The sequence below is a fragment of the Malania oleifera genome, chromosome 5, assembly GCF_029873635.1.
Source record: "Malania oleifera isolate guangnan ecotype guangnan chromosome 5, ASM2987363v1, whole genome shotgun sequence".
NCBI lineage: Eukaryota > Viridiplantae > Streptophyta > Magnoliopsida > Santalales > Ximeniaceae > Malania > Malania oleifera.
The window spans coordinates 22,647,497-22,658,978 of NC_080421.1; positions in this window are offsets into that span (position 1 = coordinate 22,647,497).

Here is an 11,482-nt window from a genome sequence, read left to right on the forward strand (position 1 = left end):
TCCATTCTTATTAACCCTTCGTGGTCCCATCTTATTGACCCTTCGCGGTCCCACCTTATTGGCCTATCACGGTCCTATTCTTATTGACCCATCGCGGTCCCATCTTATTGACCCTTCGCGGTCCCACCTTATTGACCTATCATGGTCCTATTCTTATTGACCCATTACGGTCCCACCTTATTGACCATTCGCGGTCCTATTCTTATTGACCCAATGCGGTCCCACCTTATTGACCTATCACGGTCCCATCTTATTGACCCATTGTGGTCCCACCTTATTGACCATTCGCGGTCCTATTTTTATTGACCCATTGCGGTCCCACCTTATTGACCTATCACGGTCCCATCTTATTGACCCATTGCGGTCCCACCTTATTGACCTATCACGGTCCCATTCTTGTTGATCCATCGCCGTCCCACCTTATTGACCTATCACGGTCCCATTCTTATTGACCCATTGCGGTCCCACTTTTATTGACCCATCGCGGTCCATTCTTATTAACCCTTCGTGGTCCCATCTTATTGACCCTTCGCGGTCCCACCTTATTGGCCTATCACGGTCCTATTCTTATTGACCCATCGCGGTCCCATCTTATTGACCCTTCGCGGTCCCACCTTATTGACCTATCACGGTCCTATTCTTATTGACCCATTACGGTCCCACCTTATTGACCATTCGCGGTCCTATTCTTATTGACCCATTGCGGTCCCACCTTATTGACCTATCACGGTCCCATCTTATTGACCCATTGTGGTCCCACCTTATTGACCTATCACGGTCCCATTCTTATTGACCCATTGCGGTCCCACCTTATTGACCTATCACGGTCCCACTTTATTGACCCTTTGCGGTCCCACCTTATTGACCCATCGAGGTCCCATCTTATTGACCATTCACGGTCCCACCTTATTGACCCTTCATGAACTATAGCTCGGGTTCCTACACCCGGTGCAAGTCACCTCTCATGAACTATAGCTCGGGTTCCTACACTCGACGCAAGTTATTCTCATGTGCTCTTAAGCATACATGCAAATCGGTTTTCACAAATCATTTTGGTCTCTTCCGTTACAATGGGCCTGGTCCAAAATCAGCGTCTTTTATCTTTGCAGGCTTGTTGCTACAAATAACGTAGGGGAGATCTTACTTTGACTTTGAAGCAACGAATCCTACAAAGAGGGGCAGCTGTAGACACCCCATTTTTACCCAGACCCAATATATGTATTACTATTATTATTATTTTATTATTATTATTATTATTATTATTATTTATTCTTATTATTATTATTATTATTAATCTTCACTAATCTTGTTATTTTTATTATTATTATTATTATTATTATTATTTTCTGTATTATTATTATTTTTCATTAATATTATTATTATTACTTTTATTTTTATTTCTATTTATATTGTTTATTATTATTAATATTATTTATTATTTTCATTATTATTGACATTATTTTTAATTATTATTATTATTAGTATGTTTACCTTTATTATTACTATTATTATTATTATTTTATTTATTTATTTGTTATTACTATTATTATTGTTATTATTTATTTCGGTGATTATTATTATTATTATTATTATTATTGTTATTATTTTGTTGTCAATATTATTTTTAGTATCTTTATTATCATTATTATTATTACTATTATTTATTTATCTTGTTATTATCATTATTATTATTATTATTATTATTATTATTATTATTTTCTGTATTATTATTATTATTAGTAGTTATTTTTGTCATTACTATTATATATATTATTACCATAAAATATGAAGGGAATAAAAATGAAAAAGGAAAGGAGAAGAAGGAATTTTTAGGGTTGAGATTTTATAAAAGGGGGCGCGCTGCACACAATCCAGCCAGGGGCACAGCCGGCAACCGGAGACCAAGAAAAAAACAAAAAAAACCCGGCCATCCATCCTCTCCACTCTCCCCTGGTTCCTCACTGAACCAGTCATAGCCTCACGCCACCACAGTCGCCATTGCCGCCGCCTCAATCCTCCTTCGCTGCTCATCCTCCTCTTGGCCACGGCAACTCCTTCCACATCATCCTCGGCCACGAGATCCACGACCACCAACCGACCTCGCCTGCAACTCCAGCCACAAGATTCTCCAGCCATCGTCCTCAGCCGTCACCCGCATAAACTATTGCTTCAGTTCAACCTCCGTTCACACAGCAGCAGCAGCGCCGCCGTTGCTCCTCGCAGATCCAGTCCAGCCCCTGCAACTCTCCGCGACGACACCACCTGGGCCCCGAGCACTTCTCCAGTCGCTGGTCCTGCTGGAAGCCGAGAGAAGCTACCCAGCACCAGCAGCCGTCGCCGTTCCTCCATCGCCGCCACAGGCTCTCCGCCCCGCCGCCTTTCGCCGTCGCCGAGCCTAGCTCCGATCACCTTTCCTTGCTGTCGTCACCGCTCCCAGCCTCAACTCTCCGGCGGTACCCCCCGCTGTAAGTCCCTCTGCTGTTTCTGCTGCCCACTGTAATACACACACACCCGCTCTCACTAAGGACGCACAATACACACGTGCACGTGTGTTTTATTTTTATTTTTTTTATTTATTATCTTTTTTTTTTTTCATTCATTTATTTATTTAATTTTCTGTTTCTTTTCTTATTTGGATTCGTTTTAATATTTAAAGCTTAGGGCTTCATTGTATAGGTATGTATATTAATATATTATTTGTCCTGATATGTAGTTAATATTCGCATGTAGGCTTTTTATTGTATATAAGTTAAATTTTAATATTGTGTTTATGATTTCATTTTACGGCTATGATATTTGTTTAGATTTTTTTTTTGTGATAATTATTTTAAATACTAATCGGTTTGTTTTCATTATTGTAGGATTTTGTTTTATTGCGGAGGTACGAGTTTTATTGTTTGATAGTTAAATGTAATAAGTTTTGATCGTTGGATATTTTTGAGTGTGCCATATTAATATTATATGTTTAATGTTTAAGTTTTTCTTATAGGACCATATTTAGGCAGTATGATTAATATTTAGGGTTTTGGGTTGTGTCTTTATTCATATTCATTGTTGTGTGTATTTAGGCTTTTTGGTTATTATTGCACTCATTGTATGTTTAATATTTGTATATTTAGAGTTGTGTATTATGGTAACCATACTAAATAGGTGTATACTATTTTTAGAAATAAATTTTTTTCATAATTTCATTACTTTCTTGGCTTCTCAATGGTTTCCATATTATTAACCCGTAAGTTTGATTTGTTTCCTTAGTCAGTAATTTACCAATATATGTAGTGTGCATATCTTTAATTGCATGTTAGTATTAAGGGTAACTTTTATATTGTCAAGATATGTATATTATTATTATTATTATTTTTTTTTATTAGCGTTATTAATAATATTTGCTATTATTACTATAATTATTATTTATTATTATAATTTATCATTACTATTGTTGCATTTATCAATGTTACCATTATCGTTACTATTATTCTTATTTATTGTTATTATCACATTTGTCATTATTATTAAAATTATTGTTACTAATATTATCATCAGCACTATTATCATTATTACTATTATTACTATTATTAGTTATTATTATTATTCCTTTTTTAGGTATATGTAGATTCAATTGTGTTATTTTTAATACTTGTATTAATTTGTTATTACTTTAGTATTATAACATTTTTATTAAATATTTTTGATATTTAATCCCTATGATTTTATTGCGAGGGTATGAGCCTTCGGACATTACGTACCCTAAGCTCTGAGGGAATATATGTATATATTTATTTATTTTTCATAAATATTTATAAATTCACAAAAAAGAGTAATTTAAAGATTTATTAGATTAACTTAGGGATAGTTTCAAATTAATTAGGTACCGTTCGTAAGAACGGGCGCGTAGGGAGTGCTTGTACCTTCCCCTCGCGTAACCGAACTCCCGAGCCTAACTATGGTAACATAGACCGATTCTACCCCTAACGGGGCAGTAATCATGTGTTCTAACCGCACTAAAGGTTAGTGGCGACTCCGATATTCCATGTTTTTCCTTAAAAATAAAAATTGATTTTCATTTCGGCGCCCGGGGCACACGCGCTCCCGGGACGCCGCGACAACACTCGAATGCCACACACCCATATAACCTGTATTCTTTCTTACTGAGAGGTGTCTCACCCCTGCTGTACGTACATATTTTCAGGTTCTTCGGGTGACCGGAGCTGGCTTCTGGGTGTAGGAGCGTAGTGGTCGGTATACCGCGGATAGCGCTTGGGTAAGTGCTAGGACTTTTATGCTTGAGTTGTCATTTTGTAGTATGGTTGGTAACCGGGTTTATGTTTTGTGCTATGGAGCTTGGACTCCGATTGTATAAACTCTGGTATGGTACTGTACGTATGTGTATAGAATGACTTTTTTCCGTTGCGTATATTCTATTTTATATGGATGCGTATAAGGTACCTAGGAACCCCACGGGGTCGGACTTTCATTCTTTGTACTGTATTGATGGTATTTTGTATGATACAGGGACAAGTAAGTTACTAATTCACCCCTGGGTCTCATTTTCGAGTTCGGGGCGTCACAAGAAATCTAAAAATAAAACTCCTACGTGTTATAATTGTAACAAAGATGGACATATAAAACCAAAATGTCCATTACTAAAGAAAGAGTTTAAGAAGAAAAACAAAAAGGCCATGAAAGACACTACTTTGGACAACATGAGTACAAGTAGTTCAGAAAATGAATCAAGTGACCAAGAGGTTACTTATATGTGCTTTATGACTTGTGACGATGAGGAAAGCTCCTCATCTAAATCTTTAAATAATTCTTGTCGTAATGAATCCAATGATGAGTGTATGTCATCTTATGATGAATTACAAAATGATTTATTCAAAATTCATAAGAAGCTAATTAAAGTAACTAAACAAAACACATCATTGAAAAATAAAAATGAAGGTATAATGAAAGAGTTAGAATCCCTTAGAACTGCTGAAAGGAAAAAGGATTCAAAACTCATGAAAATAGAAAATAAGTATGATATTGCAATAAAAGAATTAGAACCTAAAAATCTTACTGAAAAAGAAAAAGACTTGAAAATCAAAGAATTAGAATGCAAGAATGAAAAGATGATAGAAGACCTTCGATCCCTATCCTCTATAGAATATAAGAAAGATATATATATTTCTAAATTAGAGGATAAAGTAAGAAAATTATCTCAAGAATTAGAGATAGAAAAAACACTAAAGAAGATTGACAACAAGAAAGAGATAGAGATAAAAGATCTCAAAAATCAGATTGAAGATAAAGAAAAGATCATTTATAACTTCACAAAAGGAAAGACAAATTTTGACAAAATGATAGGTTTACAAAAGATGACCTTAAACAAAAGAGAGAAGAAAAGAAGAGAGAGAGAGAGAGAAGGTTTATATATATATATATATATACACACACACACACAAATGGGACACAATGGCACACTTCGTGTCTTTGGGAGCGACGTGGCACGATCTTAGCCGTCCAATATGTATTTTCTATGAACGGTCAAATCACTACCATGTTAGTGATCTATGTCGAAACTCCTGGGATCAACCAAGACTTGCCATGCGGTAGGTGACGTTATGCCGATGTCACCCTGCTGCAAAAAATTTTTAAAAATAATAACAAATAAAAAATATATAATAAGCAGTGCCACATGTGACCACTACTAGTTGACACATGACCACTCTTCCCCAGCTGGGTCAAAACAATTTGACCAAGTTCAAACTAGTTGAATCGGTTTGACCCATCCGAACCACCAATTCATTTATTTAATTTTAAAATTGATTTTTAATTGAGATTTAATTTTTTTAAAAGTTAGAAAAAAATAGTACAAAATTAAAAAATAAGAAAAAATATTTAAAAATTATGAAAGATAAACAAAAAATTATTTGAGTTATTTTGACTCAAATGAACAAAATGAGAAAATAAAAATATTCAAAAAGAAGGAAAAAGTCTTAAAAAATCCTAGAACATTGTAGAAAAATATTGAAAATTTTTTAGAAAATTCTAAAATTATTTGAAAAAAATTTAGGAATGTTTTAAAACTCTTTTTGATCAAATTTTATGAATTTACTTGATTATTATATATATATATATTCTATTTTTATGTGTGTGCGTCTCAATGATTAAAAAAAATGGTAAAACGGTATTTCAGATCTCACTTATATTAGTTATGAGGAGATTTATCTAATAAGATCCTCTCATTTGGAAGTCTTATTAGACATTCTTAAATTGCACCTTATTTCTTTTTTATTTTTAAATTTTAAATATTTTTTTAAAAGGAGTTAATTAAATACCATTAGATTCAGTTTAAAGATAATTCATGGTTAATTAGGTATAGTTCGTAGAACGGATGTGTAGGGGGTGTTAGTACATTTCCCTCGCATAACTGAACTTCCAATCTTAATTTTGGTGAAAGCAGATCGAGACTACTGGTTTTTTGGCTTAAAATTAGTTTAGAAACTAATAAAAAAGTAATAATTAGGTGAACTAACTGCACCTAAGCGAATAATAGGTTAGTGGCGGCTCCATTGAACTTTTATTATTATTATTTCTCGCCTTTCTGGACCGTTCTCTAGAACATTGTGATAAATATGATTTTTGTTACAAAAAAAGGATAAACATAAATTTATTAAATTTAAGATATATATATATATATATATATATTAAATTTGTTTATAATACGATGTGATTTCACATGGATCCCATGTACTTTATATTAGTATATTCAAATATTAAATACCAAATAATTAAAATAATTCAGTATTTAAATTGACTAGCCAATTTAAAATCTATTTAAAACTAATCCAATGTCAAGTTTGATCTGCACTCTTAGTTTGACCAAAGACCCAAACCCCAATGACTACTCCAATGTTTGATGAACAAATTGGGCAATCAGGCTATTGCTAATTGAATGCTATGCATCTAGCCTAGGGCTTCAATATGCGGCGGCTAGAATACCAGCATGTAAGCTAGAAATATCATGGATGAAACCATTGTTGTGAGCAACTTGTAGTTGGCCTATTGGGAAAAAAGATTTGCAATAATTCGATTTCGTCATCTAAATCCCAATTTGAGACTTTATGTAGCATCTGAGCCAGCTAAAAAAGAATGAAGATATCAACCCGACAAAGACAAGCTATAAAAGGATCAATCCAGAATGCCGACAATAGACTGGACTCTGTGTTATGCTTGGAAATGCATAAGCTCAACCATAATATTCTGTTTTTGGTGATATAATTATATGGATTAGCCTATCACTTCTAGGAGTCTCGTTTAGTATATTATTAAAAATTATGAAAATAAAATAAGAAACAAAAGTCAAAAATTAGAAAGGAACTAAAAATTAAAAATCAACAACCTATTTAATAGTTAGAAAATTAAAAAAAAAAAGTTATTGGACAAATTGTTTTTTTCTTCGAATTAATAATAATTAAAATATGATTAAATAATAAAAGTGCATAATAATATAATTTTAAAATATTATAATTATTTTATTTAATTATCGTATTTCAAAATTCACTTTACAAGAATAATCTTGTCGTACACACCTGAAAATTAGTAAAATATATTTTGTAAATAAATTTTATTATTATTTTTATTTTTTTAAAATTTCATGGATATTTTATTTTTAAATTATCTTTTAAATTCATATAGTCATTTTATTTTTATTTTTATTAAAAATGAATGATTTATAAAAAAAAAAAAATTTGATTCTACGTATTAAAATATTTTAATTATAGGTTGTTAAAAAGTTAAAAATCATAAAATCTGATTTTTCAACTTTTTCACAAATAGTTAAAAACTATAATAAAAACAAAACACTGACAATGTAAATAAATATATTTTCATAATTTACTTTTCATTATATAGAAATAAAAACAAAAAAATCTTTTGTTTAAAGGCTTTGCAGCCTTTGCTGCACATCATTTGGGCCCATAAGGTCCATGATATTTATATGGCCCATTCCAGCCCAAACACTTCACAAAACATATATTGATACATGCATGCATACATTCATGTCATCAAATATTTTAGATTAAAGTTAGACTTCATAATTTTTTTTTTTTTAAATGTATGATAATTTTTGTGGTTTAATAGTGTGCCTAGGCTTACAAAATTCCTATACATAAAACTACATGAAAACTCCAAGAGACCATTTCATTGTGAAAAATATTTTTTATTTTTTTATTTTTTTAAAAAAATTATTTAAAAAATCATCTTAATTTTAGTTTTTTAAATATTCATATTAAAAAGGTGACAAATAAAAAGAGTTTGTTTAAATGTACAAAATATTTTTTTTATATTTTATTTATAGATTTCAAAATAATTACAAAAAGATAACTTATTTTTCAAATTTTTAAAAACTATATAAGGTAATATTTGGGATCAAAGATTTTGAGTCTTGAATTTAGATTTATATGAATCATTTGGAAGAAACTCAATACATAATTCACAGAAATCAAAGTTTAAAATCTGAATTTCATGCTCTCATATGAAAAGTAAGAGCTAGAAATGTATAAAATAAAAAAAATACTTTCCAACTTTTATATAAGTTTGGAAAGTTGAAAATATGGTAGCATTTTCAAAATTACATTTGATGTGAGATTGCAGCGGGCCTTCTCGTCCGATCTCTGATGTTGTTATCAAAGTGACTTACACCTTTGTGTAAGATCCACTCGCATAATAGAAACCTTAGGGCAAATCCACTCACAAGATGATACCCCTAAGGTAGATCCATTCACATGATAGTACCCTCAAGGAGACTCTGATACCAAATATAACATTCCTGGACTCCAACTAAGTGAAATGCCTTTTATAGGACAAACCCGTGAGTAGGTCAAAGTGGACAATATCTCACTAGAGTGGGGTTCAAGACCGTTACATTATTTAATAATTTTAAAATAGAAAATAAAATTATTTCTATGAGAAAATAGTTTTTAAAATTATTGTTCCTTTATTATATATAAAATTTTCAAAAAAAAATTAAAAATTAGATATTTGTATTTTTTAAATTAAAATGAAAAATAAAAAAATATTTTTCACAATTAAACTCCCTCCAAGTTACCCTTGAACCCTTCAAGCCTCTCACAACCTCATCTTCCACATGAAGTTTTACACTTTTTTTGGACTTCAAGTGGACTACCTTTATATGAGTCATGATATGCTAAATGCTTTAATGTTGTATTTGAGAGCATTGGTTTCTGACCATAGATTTGAATTTGGGTAGATTTGAATAAATTTCAATACAATTTTACATTACGTCTTATCCAAATCTAATACAACTCCGAATCCAAGACTTCTCCACCCGCCACATCTGCAACTTTGAACAAGCCCACCCGTACCCATGCCATGACTACCTGGTCTATGAATAATATTCATAAACCCAAATACCTTTACCTCGCCACAAAATATATCCTCTTCCTTAACTTGTAGAGTCCACATATGTATCTCATACCTTGAAGGATCTCAAGTGGCGGCATGCTATGTCAGAGGAGTTCACTGCTTTAGTTAAACATGACACATAGGAGTTTGTTCCGCTACGCTCCACCGTCAAATCCGTTGGATGCAAATGAGTTTTCCGAATAAAACGAAATCCTGATGGTAGTATTTCTTGCTATAAAGCAAGGTTTGTGGCCAAAGGTTTTCATCAACAACATGATTTCGATTATAATGAGACGTTTAGCCCTAATGTGAAGTTAGTGACTATTCGAGCTGTCCTCTCCATTGTTGTTCAGAAAAATTGACCACTTCGACAGCTGGAGGCTAAAAATGCATTTCTACATGGCCGACTTCAGGAGGATGTGTTCATGGTTCAGCCTCCGGGTTTTGTTGATCCTACTATGCTTTCTTATGTTTGCATGTTAAAAAAGTCTTTATATGGCTTAAAACAAGCACCTCATATTTGGTATAAAAAATTGAGCACTTGTCTTCTTCAATTGGGATTTCAGCAGTCCAAATCTGACTCCTCTTCATTTATCTATAATTGTGATGGAGTTACACTCTTTTTTTTGGTATATGTGGATGATCTCTTACTCACTGGAAGTGATTCTACTGCTATCTCTAAACTTGTTTAGCAGCTTGGTCATCGTTTTTCTTTGAAGGACCTTAGTCCCTTAAAATTATTTTCTTGGTGTCGAGGTGATTTCAATCACACATGGGTTGTTCCTGTCCTAACAAAAATATATTCGGGATCTTCTTTCTCACACCAAGATGGATGGTGTCAAGGTAGTGATGACTCCACTTGCCACCAAGGATCTTCTTTAGCTTCACAATGGATCTTCTCCTGCTAATTCGACCGAGCATCGCCAAGTTATAAGAGCTCTCCAATATCTCTCTCTTACTCGGCCCGACATTACCTTCCTGGTCAACAAGTTGGTTCAGTTCATGCATAGACCGTCTCACCTTCATTAGACTGCTGCCAAACACATTCTACGTTACTTTAAGGACAGTCTTAATCATGGTATTCTCCTCAAGCACACTAGGAATCTCACTTTTCAAGGGTTCTTTGATGCAAATTGGGTAGGTGATAGGGATACGAGACCCTCCACCTCTGCCTATCTTATTTTTCTAGGTGATTGACCCATTTCCTGAAGCACGCAGAAGCAGCGTGCTATGGACCTTTCCTCCACTGAGACGGAATACTGATTTCTTGCTTTAGCCACCTCCGAGCTTATTTGGATTCGCTCATTATTTCATGAACTCAGTATTTTGATAACTAAGCCTCCACATTTATTTTGCGATAATATTGGTGCTACTCAGTAAAGTCTTAACCCTGTAATGCATTTGAGGATGAACCATATTACCTATTGATCTTCATTTTGTTTATGATCTGGTCACCAAAGGAATGCTACAAGTATCCCATGTTAGCGCACACGACTAGCTTGCAGACCTCCTGACTAAACCTCTATCACGTTAGAAATTTCAAACTTTGTGCACCAAGATCGGCTTATTTGATGGCACGCCTATCTTGAGGGAGCGTATAAAGGAAATCATGTAGTTGTACCAGATTATTTGAAAAGCATAGACGATTTTGCATAGACTATCGACGATTTCAAATAGAAATTAATTCATAAGGAAACCGTCAACGGTTTTGTCCATTACTGATTTCGTCAAGGATTTTCTTATTACATTATTTGAATATTTATTGATATTCGATAGCTTAGGATTTTCTTGTTATATGATTTGAATCTTTTTGAATCTATAACTACCATACTCTATACAATCCCTATATATAAGATATTTTCATATCAATGAAAGTATTCTGCAAATTCTTTAACCATAACTTCAACAAATTTATTGTCACATAAATCATTTTACTGAAAACTATAAAAGATGATTATTCAATTTTAAGAATGAAAGAATTCAAAAATACTGACTACAACATATAGGACTTTTGTGTGCTTTGTAATTTTTTATAATCAATTTACATTTTTTCAATAATCATGAGCAAAAGAGT